Source organism: Eurosta solidaginis, chromosome 1, assembly GCF_040869045.1.
Source record: "Eurosta solidaginis isolate ZX-2024a chromosome 1, ASM4086904v1, whole genome shotgun sequence".
Classification (NCBI taxonomy): domain Eukaryota; kingdom Metazoa; phylum Arthropoda; class Insecta; order Diptera; family Tephritidae; genus Eurosta; species Eurosta solidaginis.
In genome coordinates, this window is record NC_090319.1 from 168,283,526 (window position 1) to 168,303,342 (window position 19,817).

At 42.0% G+C, this 19,817-nt stretch overlaps 1 pseudogene; it reads left to right on the forward strand.

Moving 5' to 3' along the window:
- Positions 1 to 1,038: 1,038 nt before the first annotated feature.
- LOC137238478 (uncharacterized) overlaps positions 1,039 to 19,817 on the forward strand; it is a 78,320-nt pseudogene continuing 59,541 nt past the window's right edge.

Genomic DNA, 19,817 nt, shown 5'->3' on the forward strand with positions numbered 1-19,817 from the left:
TTCGTGTGAACTACACAGAAACGTACTCACCAGTCCTGTGTACTATAAGGATAGTATTGGTGACAGCAGCGGAGTATCAACTTCACGTTCACCGACTAGATGTGTCGATAGCATACCTCAACGCATGAAAACATATATATGGCCCAACCGGATACATTTGACGATGAGATGGGAAAAGTGCTTAAACTGCAGAAATCTAATCATGGCCTCAAACAATCAGGGGGTATATGGAATAAAAAATTGCACTCGTTTCTAAAAAACATGGGTTACAAAGCATGTGAGAGTGGACCATGCTTATACAGCAAGGCATCCAAAATAATATCGCGGTTTACGACGAAGATTTGCTGATAGCTTCTTCGAACTACGGAAAATATTGCAAATATTTTTCAGATAGTCGATAAAGGTGCAGTGTATCATTTTTTGGGACTTGAGATGGAGCGTGAAAACGAAACCGGTATGATACATTTGAGAGTGAACCATGCTTATACAGCAAGGCATCCAAAATAATATCGCGGTTTACGTCGAAGATTTGCTGAATCTTCTTCGAACCTTGATGACTTAAAGGAAACTAAGGAAACTATTGCAAATGTTTTTCAGATAGTCGATAAAGGTCCAGTGCATCATTTTTTGGGACTTGAGATCGAGCGGGAAAACGAAACCGGTACGATACATTTGGGGCAGATATAAACAACATTTTGATGGATTTTGGTATGACCCTGCTAGACAGAGCTGACGGAAACTCCAACACATTAACAGAATTTTCGACTTCACTAACACACTCGCATACATTTTTCTTGTGTTCCACTTTCTTTTGACATTTCTTATCGAAAGAAGAAGAACGAACAGAAAGCCAAAAAACGCGCGTCATTCGACAAACTAAAACGTTTATTGCACATTTTGTATGCTTTGACAACTTCCCATTTATTTATATTTTCATTTCACTTATTTCACTAGCAGCGGAAATATATAGCTTAATTTGTAATACATTTTGAAACCGATACTTGTGATAAAAACGACCGATAGAAACGACTGTGCAACATGGACCTTGAACAAGACGAAGAATGGTATTTGCGTCCTCTAAGCGACCCAAGGACAACGTGAGTAGACTTTTTTTATTTTAAGCTTAGAGATTTCACTTGTTGCTTATTCCTCGAGTAATGCTCCTGTACAAAGCGCCCCCGTTGCGGTTAAGACTGAGTTGCAAGAGTTGCGCCTCTCCGAAACATCGCAAAAGCGGATAATGGAGATTCTGCGTGCAATACATGTCCCAGGTTTGTATCGCAAATATATGCAAATACCAATGGAGTCCGTTGAATTGTTAAATAATGGCATAAGTAAAGAAGATATGCTGGAAATGCGTAATGATGAAAAATCTGCATTGGAGTCTATTTATGATAAAGTTTTCGAGGAAAAGGCAAAAAATATAGTCTGGAGTATGAAATTTAAAATTGATCACATATTGATACACAGTCCAATGGAGCGACGCAAACATATTGAATTTGACAGCTGAGGCAACGAAGCCAAAAGCGAAACCAAAAGTTATTGGTAAACCACATTGTCGTAATTTTGATGGTGATGACACTTGTATATTTGGTCCAAAATGTCGTTTTGCTCATTTCGCTCCAGCAAAGGGTGACGACGATGAGCTGCGTAAAAAGCAAGTAGATGCTTTACAATGATAACAATTTCAACCACATCCATTTATTTAATAATTTATTTTTAGCTTTCCTAAATGATAACGAAGAAGAGAACAGGTTCTTTCTAGTGATACGTTTCCCACATCCATTTATTTAATTATTTATTTTTAGCTTTCCTAAATGATAACGAAGAAGAGAACAGGTTCTTGCTAGTGATAGGTTTCCCACCTAATACCAAGTATCCCTAAATCCCCGACACATAAGCAGTTTTTCATATAGATGACTTAACACAAGCTTATGCATTATGAGTAGATTGCACGTATTTTTATGGAGAACGGTAGAATGAGCGACACTGGCTCCATTTGATATTGAAAAGTAGCCAACTCCCAAATTTTGTTGCAAGCAAATCATAAGAAGAAGAATTTGACCTTTGCTTTGGCAAAGGGTGTTGGCACACTTTGCAAGTGAAATTATTTTTCCCACTGGTTGGTAAATTTTCTAACATTTTTCGCAATTAAAAACAGCAATATAACAATCGAATACGACACAAAATATGTTAGCAAGTATTTTTGTTGTATAGGGGGAATGTTTATAACAGTGCTTCGCGAAATTGTTTATGTGAATGGGCAAGGCGAAATAAACTTCAATTGCCATGTCTGAGGTTCCTTCATATTTACAAACGCAACTCCTTCGTTGATTGTGGCGATGTTATTGGAATGCATATGCTTGTGTTAAAAGCATATATATGAAAAATGTCATTGTGCCGCGACCTTTATGAAGCACCATTCATCTACCTCAAAACAACATGTCACGATCTGCCGCGCGATTTAGGTTAGGTTGAACTAGCCGGTTCATGAGGGCCTCACATAGACTGATTGAGTCCGTAGTGTTACCAGAAATTTGCTTTTAATGACCAAACTGAAAAACTCTATCAAAAACCAGGACCTGTGTTAAAAAATAACTCCGTCCTCTTGGCAAATACTAGAAGCTTCCTGGACTTAAGCCACTTGCTGCTTCTAGATCTGACAGCTGTATCACTCCTAATAACAGGAGTCTTAGCCTGGCAAGTGCAGGGCACGAGCACAGAACGTGCTCGATCGTTTCCTCCTCCAACCCGCACTTCCTACATCTGCTATCACTGACCAACCCTAATTAAAAGGCATGTGACGCCAGAAGGCAGTGTCCAGTCAGAATACCCATCATAAGTCTACAGTCCTCTCTTTTTAATGATAGAAGCAACTTTGTTAGTCTAAGATTGTAAGACCTACACATAATCTTCGACACTTTACAGCCACGCGCTTGAACCCACGCCTTTCCCGCTTGGTCGATCATGTCCACATCGCGCCCAGTCTAATTCGGACGTCTACGGAGCAAGCTTCAAGGGATGCGCCATTTTAGCTAGTTCATCCGCTTTTTCATTCCCATCTATTCCCATATGCCCTGGGAGCCAATATAGATGTATGCTTCTCCCTGTCCCTGTTCTCTCCAGAGACTGCTTACACCCTAACACGCATTTAGATGCTGTGCTATGCGGGATTATTGCGTGAATTGCTGCTTGACTATCAATATAAAAGTTAACATGGCTGCAGCTTAAGCTATTCTCTTCCAGGGTTTCTATTGCTTTGGTTACGGCTAATATTTCCGCTCGGAAATGCTACAGTAATCCGGCAGCCTGTAGGATCTGCTTATTTCCGGATCAGCACAGTATACCGCAGACCCGACTCCTTCCACTACTTTGGAACCATCTGTGTACACATGTATCGCCTCCTCCGCCATTTGCGCAACCTTGCGCCAACCGTCCACCTCTATTGTGGTCTTAAGATCTCACTCGATGCGCAGATAGGGAATCAGGTAGTATGTTCGTCTTGTGATTGATGACGCTATACTACTATGGCCGTATGGTCGGTGCTCAAGATGCCCCGAGGCACTGAGCCTGGTTGCTGTTGTTAATGCTATGTTCTTTGTTACCAGGTCTACAGGTGGAATGTGCAGAATGGCATACAGTGCAGCCGTCGGGGTTGTTTTCAGGGCTCCCGTAATGCTAAGCATCGATAGTCTGCATACCCCCTCTAACTTTTTGATGTATGTTGTTTTTTGTGTGGCTTTCCATCAAACAAGAACTCCATAGTATAGAATAGGGCTTACAATCGCTGTAAAAGCCCAATGAGAAAGAGAGGGCGAAAAGCCCCACGTATACCACAGCATTCTTTTACATGCGTAAAGTGCCGCTGAGGCCTTCTTCACCCTCTCCTCCACGTTGAGCTTCCATGACAGCTTATTGTCTAGGATGACTCCTAGATATTTTGTGCAAGATTTCTCCTGTAAGGTCACCCCTCCTAACTTAGGCCTGGTCCAATTTGGGACCTTGTACCTCTTTGTAAACAAGACCATATCCGTATTCTCCGCAATGACTTTCAACCCGACATTAGAAGCCCAGGTATGAATATCCCGAAGCGCCCGATTCATTAAAGAACCAATCGTTGGAAGGCACTTTCCACTTATGACAATTGCAACGACATCTGCGTAAGCCGTAAGTTTTACGGGTCCCTCATCGAATTGCCTGAGCAGTTGGTTGATGACCAGCGTCCACAGCAGAGGTAATAGCACCCCTACCTGCGGCGTGCCCCTGTCCACTGATTTCGTGGCCTCGTAAAATCCCCATTGTGATGTAATCTTCCTGCAATTTAACATGCAGCCGATCCATCTGGTCAAGGCTGGATGTACTTTAATGTAATTAAGACCATCCATAATCGCCCATTTAGAAACATTATTGAAAGCCCCGGCAATGCCCAAGAAGACGCCTAGAGCATATTCCTTATATTCCAGGGACTTCTCTATGCTTATTACAACCCTATGCAATGCGGTGTCTACCGACTTGCCTTTGGTGTACGCATGCTGTGTTGTGGAGAGCAGCTTTTCATCCACGTTGGACTTTATGTACACATCTATCAGCCTCTCAAAGGTTTTGAGCAGAAATGATGTTAAGCTAATGCGTCTATAGTCTTTGGGATATACGCGGCCGATCTTTGGTAGGAAAGCTACACGAGCAGTTCTCCAAAAGTGCGGTACATGATTCAGTCTTATGCACCCATCGAATATTATTTTAAGCCATTCCGCGACGGGCCTACTTAAAACTTGTAGCACGGCCGGGAATATAGCATCTGGGCTCGGCGATTTAAACTTGGAAAACGTCTTCACTGCCCGTTCGATCTTGGTATCGGTCACCAAGCCGGGCACTACCCGCTCCGTGATCGAAGTGTGAATGATGTCTGCTGACTCTTCTAAACCGTCTCCCTATGGGAAATGTGTGTCGAAAAGCACCTCAAGGGATTCCTCACTATTACGTGACCATTCCCCGTTCTCTTTCTTTATTAGTCCCTGAACTATGTTTCCTCTTGCTAGAACTTTTTTCAACCGTGCCGTTTCGCTGGAGCACTCTATGTCCGTACAGAAACTTTTCCATGAGATTCTCTTCGCCCTGGATATTTCACGCTTGTAGATCCTCAGTAGATCCCTGTACTCGTTCCGACACGCTTCGCTTTCCGCGGTCTTTGCGAGCTTAAACATTTCTTTTACCTGTCTTCTTAGAAGACTCAGCTCATTGCTCCACCATGGCGGCTTTGCTTTTCCTCTGAACCTTCTTAGAGGGCAAGCTTTGTTACACGCAGTCATAAGCGTCCTTGTTAGGAATTCATTCGACTCCTCCAGTTCCTCCACATTGACAACCTCTTTGGGTTGTTCCAGTTTTGTTTCTACCTGTTTCTGGAATTTAGTCCAGGTCGTTGACCTAGGTTTTATAAAGGTTCCTCCCTTCTCTACCCTCTTTAGGGGGATGCTGAAGCTGATATACGCATGGTCGGAGAAGTATGGTCTATCAAGAACCATCCAATCATAACTTGATATATGACGCTCGGAGCTCAATTTAATATCCAGAACATTGCTGGATGTTGGACCGATGTATGTGGGAACATTTCCCCTATTGGCCATCTGCAAATTGCTTTTCCAGGATGTAACAAAATAGAGATTCGCGCATTTGCATCTGCGCCTATGACCAACCGCCCATTTCTGCCTTCCTCCTGTACTAGCCGCTTGCACTCCATCGGTGGAACCTCCGCAGCATGAGCCAAGTAGCGGGATGCCAGGATAAATGCCTGCTTATTCTTTTGCTCAACGGCCACCAACACGAGGTCCTCAGTAGTGTAATTAGGCAGCATATATGAATGCAGCTATTTCCTTACCATGACTACAACTCACACCCGTCCTTCCGTTTGCGCGTAGTAAACGCCAAACCCGCACGCGCTAAGTCCAGAAACCTTTCCTCCCGATGAAAGCCACGGCTCCTGGATCATCGCCACGTCAAACGAACCCTCCTCAAGGGTTAGGAGGAGTTTGCTCGACGCCACTTTACTGTGTTGGAGGTGTATCTGTAGGACTCGCAGCACCATTGGGCTGTTTGTCCCCCCCCCCCCCCCCCCCCCCCAGCACCTTCGTCGTGACGTCGTCGTCCTCCCCTTGCCATTTTGGTTTGGAGTATTCGAGGCCCCCTTCAGCCTCTCGTAACTGTTGTGCCGGGTGTTCCTCTGTGCGACTCACAGCACCATTTGGCGGTTGGTCCTTTTCTAACACCTCGTGGTGACGTCGGCTACCTCCCTGTTTTTTTTTCTCTAAGGCTTTTGAGGTCCTTTTCGACTTCGCCCACCTCTAGCGTGTTAGGATTTTAATCCTCGGGACTTCTTTTCCCGAGTCGCATGTAAGTTTTGCCAAGCTGCGTGTACAATATATCCTCCGCCTGCTTGTTTATTTGGAAGATGTAGAACTGACCTTCCTCCATAGGCCGAGATACAGTAAGTACCTTCCAATCCTGTGTCGGTATGTTCGGATTCTGATTCTGCAGAAGTCGCAGTGTACCCTCCGACTTCATCACGCATGGAACCCATACCTTCGATTTATTTGGGAAGGGGGGATTTGTCCTTTATCCACCACCTCAAACCGCGCGTTCGTGCCTTGCCTTTGTAGGTTTGGGACCACTTCTTCCAGGCACCGCAAGCTCGCGATGTTGTCGCACGCTATCATCTTCACACCATTATACCATCCCCCCAATCAAAGGTCGGACGGGGCTTACTTGGTTGTTCCCGCATCATCTTAAGCATTAAGCTAATAAATTCGCTTTCTACAGATATCCACCATTCAGTAGTATTATGTCCGAAAGGACTGCTACGATCAACCCGCGCCACAGTCAGTGACTGCTTTGCCACATTGCCGGAGTCTTAGTGTTAACTCCCTTTGGCCCCTCCGAGAAAGCCGGAGTCTTAGCTTTAACTCCCTTTAGCACCTCCGAGAAAGCCGGAGTCTTAGCGTCATCTCCCTTTGGCTTATCTCCTACTTCCGTATCTGAAACTTTCATCTTACTCGCAGCTTTCGAGGTAGTTGCTACCACGCTATTGGGGCCATCTGTCTTACAGCTTTGGGCTTACTTGTATTGTATATACGACTGCCCTTCCGCGCGGCTCTGGGACTGGGTCCTTTCTGCCCTTGAGAGCAGGCTTGTCGCCTTCCGCCGAACGTTGCCTCTTTATTCTGCCATTTGACGCTTCTTCCTCCACGTACGGTTGCAGAACCGAGGGTGTCTCGCAGCAACCCTTTTGAACTGCCTTCGACCTACTTCTACCGCCTCATGTGCCCATTCCAAGCGCTCGATCTCCACTTCTGTTGGGTCGACCACTGCTCCCAATCGTTGTACAATTCTTAGTGCTGCACGGTACTGCGAGAGAGCTCCTTTATTTCCTCTGCTCCGGACCCTTCTCCACCCTTCTACTCCATCTTCGTTTGTGTGCTCCTCCAACACGGAGTTCATTGAATCAGCACTACTCTCACTCCCCGAGTCCGACACATCGCTTAATACGTATTTGTCGTCCTTGGCGTGCGACTCAGTCCTCTTATCATCGTCCCTATTATAATTAGGTAATGAGTCGTTCATCTTGGTCGTACGGCCACCTGCCGACAAAGCGGGCTCAGCGGCCGCGCGATTTATTGCTACTAGTCTCACGGCGGTTATATCGGGAAGCATGTAGCATATGAGCTGATGGAATGGTTGTGTATATAGCATTTGTGAAGCGCTTCAAAAAGAAGAGGCTTATTCACAGTTACCGAAAGGCGATAACATTCCATTTCCGTCAGAAGAAAAATCACTATTCCCCGATTATGCGAAATGATGTCACAGCGAATGGCGACAATGAGACGCTAGTACTTCCAGCCCATTACGAGCGCGGTCAGACGTCGCATACCGAACAACAACTCTCCACAAAACAAACTGAGAATGAGGATCGTGTATTAATGCCCCGATTTCTACAGCGACAAGAAGACGAAAGATATCGTGCGATAATGAATCGTCGTCGTAAATTACCATCGTTTGAGAAAATGATGGACAGACTCGATTTAATGGAAAAATCCCAGGTACACAAAGCTGTGTATATTAATTTTGTGTAACTCGAGCTCTTAACAATTATTATATACACTCAGGTTATTGTAATATCAGGAGAAACTGGTTATAGCAAATTTACACAATATTCACAATATTGCCGCAAAATAACGAAAAAGGAAGATGATGAATTGATGCGTGAGTTGGAATATTCAGATGTTAAGTCAGAGGGTGCATTGCCTGGGAAGAGCATAAACGATGATAAATTAACGTTGATCGATTCCAATCGTAATATGGAATTAGTCTGGGTATCAAATGCAAATGCTTTACAACGTAAAGGAAGTGTATACATCTCTTCACAGGACAGCGCTTTAGGCATAACTTCCTAGCACAACCAGTACACGAAATACACCGTGTACCATTAGATCAGTTAGTATTGCGCATAAAAACACTGTCATGCTTTAGTGCAAAGAATATGCTCGAAATATTAGGTCGCACACTTGAACCACCAACGGAGGAAAATATTTTATCCGCTGTATGATGTCTGCAAGATGTTGGAGCTTTGGATGAAACACATAATTTAACATCTCTCGGACATCATTTGTCTGTTGTATGGCGCTATATTTCAATGTTTGACTGACTATTGCTGCATGCTTGAGTCACAAATCACCCTTTGTTATACTAGGTTCAAACACACACCAAATTGGCAATTTATACTGTTTGGGCAATTTATTACGAAATTTGTCATATAATAAATTGTAATAATAAATTGCCAATTTAAAAAAAAATGCGTAATAAATTGTTTCAACCTGCAAATGCAACATTGTAAAGTGTGTTTATTGAGTATATTTAAACGTCACTTACGCATGACTGAACTATATGGTTGGCTCATTTCATCAGCTGATTTTATGTCTTTCATTTCACTGGAGTAGGGACTGTCAAAAGAAGATGGCAAAATCAAAATGAAAACAAAACACTGAACACATTTTCTTACAACACACAAAAATTTCAAAGTTTTATGTTTTCATTCCATTCCATTCACCTAATACCAACACGCACATTTTGACAGTCTCAACAAAGATATGTTGTTACTGTAGAGATGAGCCAACCAGCTATCAAATTACTATTGTGTAAGCTAAATAGAGTTGTATGAACACCACTCAATTTAAATCGAAATAGCCTCAATTTATTTTTCTGTTTGAACATAGCATTAGTCCTTTTAGTAATCGTGCTGAAGCTGAGAAACGTAAAAGGGAAATTGCTATATGTGATAGTGATCATTTAACGATGCTACTGGCGTATAAGGTATGATTCAGTCAGGTATTATTATTCGAAAAAAACAACTTATAATATTATTTTTTTAGAAATGGCTTGAAGTCTCACGTCGCAGCTTTTTTGCTAGTCGTAATTATGCAGATGAGCACTTTCTCTCTTTGAAAACTTTAGAAACGATATCGCCGGTAAAATATCCATTCTTGGAATTACTTGTTTCAATCGGGTTTGTGCCTGTTAATATACCGTGAAAGCGTAAGAATTGTGGCGATAATATACTTGAACTTACGGGTAAGCAAATTTAACTATATAATACATATCAATACCACTTCTGCTTTCTACGCTTGCACATTTCAGGCACTGACTTAAATGTAAATGGCAACAAGAATCGTCTACTAATATCGTTACTCTATGCTGCTCTCTATCCTAATATTGTAAAAGTCGTAACACCTAAACGCAGCTACGTTTCCACTGTTGGTGGTGCAATGGCCAAAGCGAATTCATCAAGAGATCTACGTTTCAAGACACGTCAAGATGGTTATGTTGCATTACATCCATCATCGATCAACTCAATTGATGGCAATTTTCAAACGCCTTTCCTAATACATATATCAGGAAAAAGTGAAAACATCACGTATATTTATACGGGAATGCTCTATGTTGCCATTGACGCCATTGGTGCTATTCACTGGTAGTGATTTAAAAATTTAATTACATGGTGGTGATTTCCTGTTTTTACTCGAAGGTTGGATTATTTTGAAAGCGCAGGAAAAGCTGCGCGACCACGAGTACGCCCAAGCTTTCACGACATACCTTCATAAAATAAAGAGGGCATCTGAAGACATCTCGTATACTGTTATTGTATTATTATATAATTTCCTTAATTTTAAAGTCATTTCAATTGAGTGAATTCGAGTAAATCAAAGTATTTCGCTATTTATTCTTATTTATATATATAAGCTTTATATGTTTGTAATCTTTACAATATTGTAACGAATTTGGGAAATTCCGCTTATTTGCAACCTTCTACTAACGTTCGAATCACTAAACTGTTGAATAAATAACTCCACTATTCAATAATGCAAAATGGCCTTTATTAAAGTACTTCACAATAACACTTCTACTGCTCAACAGATAGCGTCCTTAAAACAAACTGAATGCGTCGTGGCTCAGCTGCTGCTGCTTTTATACTTTTATTGGTTTCCTCGTTGACATATTTCTAGGCGCTTCTATTTCTAGAATTTGCTACCAGCTATAACATAACTACAGATGCACGTTATAGCTTCTCATATGCGCGTGTATATGTGAGTGATACTTCAACAGATAATTGCCTAATTTTGGGAGCATCTCAGATAAGATATATGCATGTGTTTGTGCATCTCTCTCCGCTGCGTGTACGTACATATGTGAAGACATAACGATTGATTCGTTTATGTAGATACAAGTGACTGCCTGCTTTATTGTTGTTGTGACTTCATTTACTTAGCATCAGACTAGTGATGTGAGTATCACTTAGTGTCACTAATATTCGTCACACTGCCCTCCACCTAAGTCAAATCCCTCGATCTAAACGCCGCCAGCCTTTCCAGATGACCCAGTTTCATTTCGATTCGTGGTTTACCAATGGTTTGTATGCGGTAAACTACATTATTGATCCGTTTTACAACTTTGTATGGGCCTTCCCAATTACACTGCAATTTCGGGGACAAACCTTTTCTTCGTTGTGGGTTGTATAGCAGCACCAAATCTCCTTCCTGCAAACCTTCCCAATTAATTGCTTTATCTTATCTGGCTTTCATCTTGTCACTCATAATCTTTGCTCGTTGCCTTACCAGATCGTGTATCTGTCTCAGCTCTTCTTCCAAGACCCCAGTGGATTTCTTGACATTTCTCTCCGCATCAGCATCTATCCCAAACTTCAAATCAGCTGGCAGTCGAAGGTCATTGCCAAAAATTACATTTGCGGGAGTTTGGCCCGTTGTCTCATGTAAGCCATCAAGAATAATGATATGTGTCTATGCCACTCCTTATGGTACTTGTCTACTACTTTCCTTAAATGCTCCTCCACGGTTCTATTGAAACGTTCCACCATACCATCGGACTGAGGAAGCAACGCAGTTGTCCGTGTTTTTCGAATGCCCAACGATTTACATATTTCCTGGAACACAGCTGATTCGAAATTCCTGCCTTGGTCAGAATTTAACTCCATTGGTACACCACACCTTGCAACCCAATTGTCTATAAACACTTCTGCTATTGTTTCCGCTTATTGACTTGGGATTGGGTATACCTCTGGTCATTTGCTGAAATAATCCATAACCACCAGTACATATTTGTTTCCGCGGTTGCTAATAGGAAATGGACCTGCGACATCCATAACGATCCTTTCATATGGCGCAGCTGAGTTATATTGCTTCATCTGACCATGACTTCGGCTTTTGGGCCCTTTCGCTCTGCTGCAAACCTCGCAGTTCGCAATCCACTCAGTGACCGACTGATGGCAACCAACCCAATAGAATCTCTGTTTAATCTTCTCGAGCGTCTTCATGATTCCAAGATGACCTCCGCTTGGACCATTATGCAGCCCGCTGAGCACGTCAGGAATCCTATTTCTGGGAACAACTATCAGTTTCTTCTTGCATTGACCATCCTCACTCGATGCAAGCAACCGGATATCAATTCTAAACTGTTCCACTGTGCCCAATACGATTTCGCAATGGGACTCTCTGCTGACATCTCCTTTCTATTTGGTCTTTCGTTTCGTTCGAGCCCTTGCATAATATGTGACAGATCAGTATCTTCTAGCTGACACTTCCTTAGTTGTTCCTTGTCCCATTGATCCGTACATGTTATAGTCATTACCCGGACATCTGTAATGTGTTATTTGGCTTCGGCCTTTGAACAGTGCTTGCATTCCAAATTACATGGTCTTCGTGATATTGCATCAGCATTTCCATGGTTACTACCTTTTCGATGCTCAATGGAAAAGTCATAGCTTTTTAGTCTCTAGATCCACCGTGCCAATTGTCCTTCCGGATTACGGAACTGCAGAAGCCATTTCAACGCTCCGTGATCTGTCCTCACGCGGAATCGATGGCCGTAGAGGTATTTTTGAAAATGTTTAATGCCCTCTACCAATGCCAAGAGCTCTCTCCGTGTAACGTAGTAGTTCCTCTCTGGTTTTCCAATTGAACGGATGTAATATGCCCATCAACCAGTTGTGACAAAACGCCTCCTATAGCATATCCACCCGCATCTGTATCTAGAACAAATGTTGCTCCTGGAATCGGATATGACAACATTGGAGTAGTGCACAAACGCTCCTGCAATGTTTGGAAAGCCACCTCTTGCTCCTTTTTCCATTCAAAAGCTTTATTTGTTCTTGTAATCTCATGGAGGCTGTGGGCTACGCTGGAAAAGTTTGGTACAAATCGGCGGTAATATGTAAACAGCCCAAGGAAACTTCTCAATTCATGCAGGTTCAGTAGTCTTGGTCAATCCTTTACTGCCTCTATCTTTCCATTCGCAGTACGGATGCCTTCTGCCGTTACCTTGTGACCGAAATAATTTACTTCCTTTTTAAACAGCGAACACTTTTGGGACTTAGTTTCAGACCAGCACCAGCTTTTCTTTGGAAACCCTGCTCCAAGTTCTTCAGATGTTCTTCGAAGTTCTTTCCCAATACGATGATATCGTCTAGGTACACTAAGCATGTTTCAAAAGTAGTTGGTGGATTACATAGTCCAAAAGGCATAAATGTAAATTGCCAAAGACCATCACCGACACTGAAGGCTGTTTTCTCTTTGTCTTCCCCCTTCACTTCCACTTGCCAGTAGCCGCTTTTCAAGTCCAGTGTGGAAAACCATTTCGTACAAGAGAGCGAGTCCAGAGTGTCGTCAATTCTTGGCATTGGGTAGCTATCCTTTTTCGTAACGTCATTCAACTTCCGGTAGTCCACGCAAAATCTCATTTTTCCATCCTTCTTTTTTACAAGTACTACCGGTGAGCTCCATGGGCTAGTGTATAATGTAAAAAGTTTTATGGTGAATTACTTGAAGCGCTAATGTTCAGCGCAGAAATTCGATTGGTTCTTTATTAACCAATAATTTCTCTTTTATAGGAATTTTACTTACAATACTATTACAATATTTTCATACAAATACTTACACACTAAAAATAACTACATTCTATTTCTATATACCTAGTCAGTATAATATTCTTATTATCTAACTATGTAATAATATTTGGCCAGTTGCACCGACAAACCGACGCTGTAGATCAGTCATGCTGATCAATACGTGAGCTAGTGAGTGTGACGCTTATGGGTTAAGCAACTTTAAATGGATATGGCTCCCCGATGGGTTCAATATAACTTATCTATGCCCCTATGACTGTGTCGCTATGAGCAATTTATGTGTGGTCGAAAGTGAAATTCGTTTGCTTATACATTCCAAGCTAGACCTTTTCTCGCATTTACATAAATACAAATATCTTGCATTGTGGTAATGCCACACCATCCACCTTTAAGAAGGATCGCATACACTTGAGAACAATTGTATGTGATTCTTAAAGTGGCTTAATGACCGAGAAATTTTAATTGCTTTTTAGTTTGCTATTGTAATTTATTGTCTTGCGGTAATTTGATATTGAGCGTGGAGTGTTGGTTTACTTATTTTTATATCCGTTTACATTTGTTTGCCATGTGTCATTTTTTGTGCTGACACATTTTTTTTCTTTGTTTGTACATATTTTTTGTTTTTTATGTTTTGAAGTATAATATATATATGTATATTTGTATGGTTGTGTGCTTGTGGTTATGAATAATGTTTTGCATCAAGTGTTATTGACATCAGAATTTTAAATGTATTTTGCACAGCCGGTCGGCATGTGTGTACAATTTGTTATGAGGTAACCGTAACTTGATGCCAATATTACTTTATATTTATGCATTTTTCTTTCTTTGTTTGTTTATATTTTTGCTGATGAGTAAATTGGAATGCTATTGTTGAAACTGTTTTTTATTAAATTGTGTGAGTTAATAGCAGATTTTTTTTCTTTTATTGGTATTTTCCTATTACTATTTTCTAGTCTAATGGGGGGTTGAAGTAAAAATATTTTCTTTTTCTTTAGTATTTCCTTCACCTCGGCAAGCAATAGCTCCTTTGAGCTGTCCTGCCCATTGAAAACTTACAGGGGGAAGGGCAAGCCGCCCTGGTGGTCGGATTCTCTTGACCCCCTAAGAGCGTCCAGTCGGCGGCTCTTCAACAGAGCCAGGAGGACTGGGAGCTCTATAAGGTGAGTCTGGGGATTTATAAATATGAAATAAGGATAGCCAAACGAGATGCATGGCGAAGCTTCTGCGAAAACGTAGAAGGCTGCAATGAATCCGCGAGGTTTAGAAAAATACTTTCTAGGAACCCCGCTCCTCTGGGGTATCTGAGAGACTGGTGGGGACTGGTCTATGAGTAGCGAGGAGTCCATAAGGCTTTTACTGGACAATCATTTTCCCGATGTCCCAGTTGCGCAGGGATCTTCGCCTGCATGGTCGGCGGTCGTTCGCCATGCAGAAGTGCCTGCCATTCCAATTCGGGAAAGTCAAATAACCTGGGCTATAGGTTCGTTCAAGCCCTATAAGTCTCCGGGCCGGATGGAATCATTTCTACGCAGCTTCAAAGGTCTTTGGGGATTTCCTGCCGCTGGTTGGCCATCATATATACTAACTGCCTCAGGCTTAACTATATCCCGAAGTCTTGGTACACGGTTAGGGTTATTTTCATTCCGAAGGCCGGCAGAAGCTCTCATGTATCACCTAAGGATTTCAGGTCAATCAGTCTCTCGTCGTTTCTTTTGAAGACGTTTGAGTGGTTGATTGACCTGTACCTACGGGAAAGGATACCTCGGGGGTTACTGTCGGCTTCACAGCATGCGTACTGCAAGGGCAGATCGACGGAAACGGCTCTCCATTCGATTGTAAAGCAAATAGAGGGGTCCCTAGAACACAAAGAGTATGCTCTGGGTGCCTTTCTAGACATCGAGGGAGCTTTTAACAATGTCTTACCGGGGGCAATCGAAAGAGCTCTGGTGGGCTTAGGAGTCGAGGCGGCTCTGGTTGAATTTATTAGCAAACTTCTATGCGGCAGAATTGTCGCAGCGGAGTGGGGAGGGGCCATAATTAAAGGAAGGTGTGCAGGGGCACGCCACAGGGGGGTGTCCTATCTCCTCTCCTCTGGGTTGTGGTAGACAACGAGCTTCTTGTGGAGCTGGAAGCCAATGGTTGTCGGGTGGTTGCCTATGCAGATGACCTCGCTATCCTAGTCAGAGGCAAATTTCTGGTTACCCTGCGCGATGTTCTGCAGGGCTACCTGGATACTGTAGCTAGGTGGGCTGAATCGTGTGGATTGGCGGTCAACCCGGGAAAAACGGAATTGGCCCTTTCCTCAAGGAGATATAAGATGCCCGATTTCAGAACTCCCTCGATTGGACTGGTACCGTTGGTACTTTCTAATAGGGTTAAATATTTGGGGATTGTTTTGGACAAGAAACTGTCCTGGAGACCCAATGTGGAAGATCGGGCCAGGAAGGCCGCCAGTGCTTTGTACTGCTGCAGAGGAGCTATCGGAAAGAGATGGGGACTCTCGCCAAAAATAGTACACTGGCTTTATGAGATGGTGGTCAAACCGATTCTGATATATGGGGTGCTGGTCTGGTGGAAAGCACTGGACACGGCGGGCACCTCCAAAATGTTAGTGTCAGTGCAGCGGACGGCGCTGATCGGTATCAGTGGCGCTCTCAGAACAACACCTACCTTGACACTGAACGTCATGCTGAACATATACCCAGTAGATATTGCGGGAGAGACGGCCGCGGCAAGGTCGTTGGTCAGGCTTCGTGAAATGGGATATAGACTTTCTGACCGCGGACACTCTAGCCTTCTTACCAGTTTCGACTTTATTCCGGACAGAACGGACTACTGTATGCCGATAACTGCTTCCTATACCACCTTCACCCCAGTTATTCCAGAGATAGGGGATTGGGGAAGAGGAATTATCTGGGGCATGGAACCGGTTAACTTGTTCACGGATGGGTCAAAGCTGGATGGAAAGGTTGGTGGGGGGTCTTTTGTCAAGAGCTAAATTTAAGCCACAAGTTTAAGTTAGCTGATCACTGCAGTGTATTGTCTTGCAGGTTAGCAAGATCTTTCTGGCCAAAAGTGGATGGCAGGAGGTCTGCTGAAATAATTGGGTTCACTAAGGCTCACCTATCAATGGTCTTTGGGGTTTTGACAGGGCACTGTCCCATGGGTATCCATGCGGTACGTCTCAATATACTGAAAACTCCATCCTGCTGCAGCTGTATGGAGGATGATGAGTTGGAATCACCAAATCACTTTATGCTTCATTGTCCAGTTTTTGCCAGAACTAGGCGAAAGTACTTCGGTCGCGACTCACTTGGATCTCCCGAGGATATATGCAAAGTTGATATCGATATCATTCGGAGCTTTATCGTTGCTACCCAACGATTCTCTAAGTAGCTAGATCTAAGTCACCGTTATTGTGTATGTGGTATCACAACGGACCTTCGTGTTGTCCAAGTGTATCCTATCCTATTTCCTATTCTACCTGTGGCTAAATAAAAATATGTTTCCTAAAATTATGGCCTCTCTAAAAGCGAGGTTTTCTAACTGAAGCATCCCATACTTATATCTATTACTTTAACTATTTCTATTAAATAACATTTTTTCATTGTTATTTCATTTCGTTGGGGTTACATTAAACTTAATAAAAGAAAAAGAATCTGTAGCTAATTTATGGAAATTTGTAATATGGAATATGTAACTAATTATTCAGAAATTTAGGAGCTGTGCTGAAGCTGAGAAACGTAAAAGGGAAATTGCTATATGTGATAGTGATCATTTAACGATGCTACTGGCGTATAAGGTATGATTCAGTCAGGTATTATTATTCGAAAAAAACAACTTATAATATTATTTTTTTAGAAATGGCTTGAAGTCTCACGTCGCAGCTTTTTTGCTAGTCGTAATTATGCAGATGAGCACTTTCTCTCTTTGAAAACTTTAGAAACGATATCGCCGGTAAAATATCCATTCTTGGAATTACTTGTTTCAATCGGGTTTGTGCCTGTTAATATACCGTGAAAGCGTAAGAATTGTGGCGATAATATACTTGAACTTACGGGTAAGCAAATTTAACTATATAATACATATCAATACCACTTCTGCTTTCTACGCTTGCACATTTCAGGCACTGACTTAAATGTAAATGGCAACAAGAATCGTCTACTAATATCGTTACTCTATGCTGCTCTCTATCCTAATATTGTAAAAGTCGTAACACCTAAACGCAGCTACGTTTCCACTGTTGGTGGTGCAATGGCCAAAGCGAATTCATCAAGAGATCTACGTTTCAAGACACGTCAAGATGGTTATGTTGCATTACATCCATCATCGATCAACTCAATTGATGGCAATTTTCAAACGCCTTTCCTAATACATATATCAGGAAAAAGTGAAAACATCACGTATATTTATACGGGAATGCTCTATGTTGCCATTGACGCCATTGGTGCTATTCACTGGTAGTGATTTAAAAATTGAATTACATGGTGGTGATTTCCTGTTTTTACTCGAAGGTTGGATTATTTTGAAAGCGCAGGAAAAGCTGCGCGACCACGAGTACGCCCAAGCTTTCACGACATACCTTCATAAAATAAAGAGGGCATCTGAAGACATCTCGTATACTGTTATTGTATTATTATATAATTTCCTTAATTTTAAAGTCATTTCAATTGAGTGAATTCGAGTAAATCAAAGTATTTCGCTATTTATTCTTATTTATATATATAAGCTTTATATGTTTGTAATCTTTACAATATTGTAACGAATTTGGGAAATTCCGCTTATTTGCAACCTTCTACTAACGTTCGAATCACTAAACTGTTGAATAAATAACTCCACTATTCAATAATGCAAAATGGCCTTTATTAAAGTACTTCACAATAACACTTCTACTGCTCAACAGATAGCGTCCTTAAAACAAACTGAATGCGTCGTGGCTCAGCTGCTGCTGCTTTTATACTTTTATTGGTTTCCTCGTTGACATATTTCTAGGCGCTTCTATTTCTAGAATTTGCTACCAGCTATAACATAACTACAGATGCACGTTATAGCTTCTCATATGCGCGTGTATATGTGAGTGATACTTCAACAGATAATTGCCTAATTTTGGGAGCATCTCAGATAAGATATATGCATGTGTTTGTGCATCTCTCTCCGCTGCGTGTACGTACATATGTGAAGACATAACGATTGATTCGTTTATGTATACCCGTAGAGGTATTTTTGAAAATGTTTAATGCCCTCTACCAATGCCAAGAGCTCTCTCCGTGTAACGTAGTAGTTCCTCTCTGGTTTTCCAATTGAACGGATGTAATATGCCCATCAACCAGTTGTGACAAAACGCCTCCTATAGCATATCCACCCGCATCTGTATCTAGAACAAATGTTGCTCCTGGAATCGGATATGACAACATTGGAGTAGTGCACAAACGCTCCTGCAATGTTTGGAAAGCCACCTCTTGCTCCTTTTTCCATTCAAAAGCTTTATTTGTTCTTGTAATCTCATGGAGGCTGTGGGCTACGCTGGAAAAGTTTGGTACAAATCGGCGGTAATATGTAAACAGCCCAAGGAAACTTCTCAATTCATGCAGGTTCAGTAGTCTTGGCCAATCCTTTACTGCCTCTATCTTTCCATTCGCAGTACGGATGCCTTCTGCCGTTACCTTGTGACCGAAATAATTTACTTCCTTTTTAAACAGCGAACATTTTTGGGACTTAGTTTCAGACCAGCACCAGCTTTTCTTTGGAAACCCTCCTCCAAGTTCTTCAGATGTTCTTCGAAGTTCTTTCCCAATACGATGATATCGTCTAGGTACACTAAGCATGTTTCAAAAGTAGTTGGTGGATTACATAGTCCAAAAGGCATAAATGTAAATTGCCAAAGACCATCACCGACACTGAAGGCTGTTTTCTCTTTGTCTTCCCCCTTCACTTCCACTTGCCAGTAGCCGCTTTTCAAGTCCAGTGTGGAAAACCATTTCGTACAAGAGAGCGAGTCCAGAGTGTCGTCAATTCTTGGCATTGGGTAGCTATCCTTTTTCGTAACGTCATTCAACTTCCGGTAGTCCACGCAAAATCTCATTTTTCCATCCTTCTTTTTTACAAGTACTACCGGTGAGCTCCATGGGCTAGTGTATAATGTAAAAAGTTTTATGGTGAATTACTTGAAGCGCTAATGTTCAGCGCAGAAATTCGATTGGTTCTTTATTAACCAATAATTTCTCTTTTATAGGAATTTTACTTACAATACTATTACAATATTTTCATACAAATACTTACACACTAAAAATAACTACATTCTATTTCTATATACCTAGTCAGTATAATATTCTTACTATCTAACTATGTAATAATA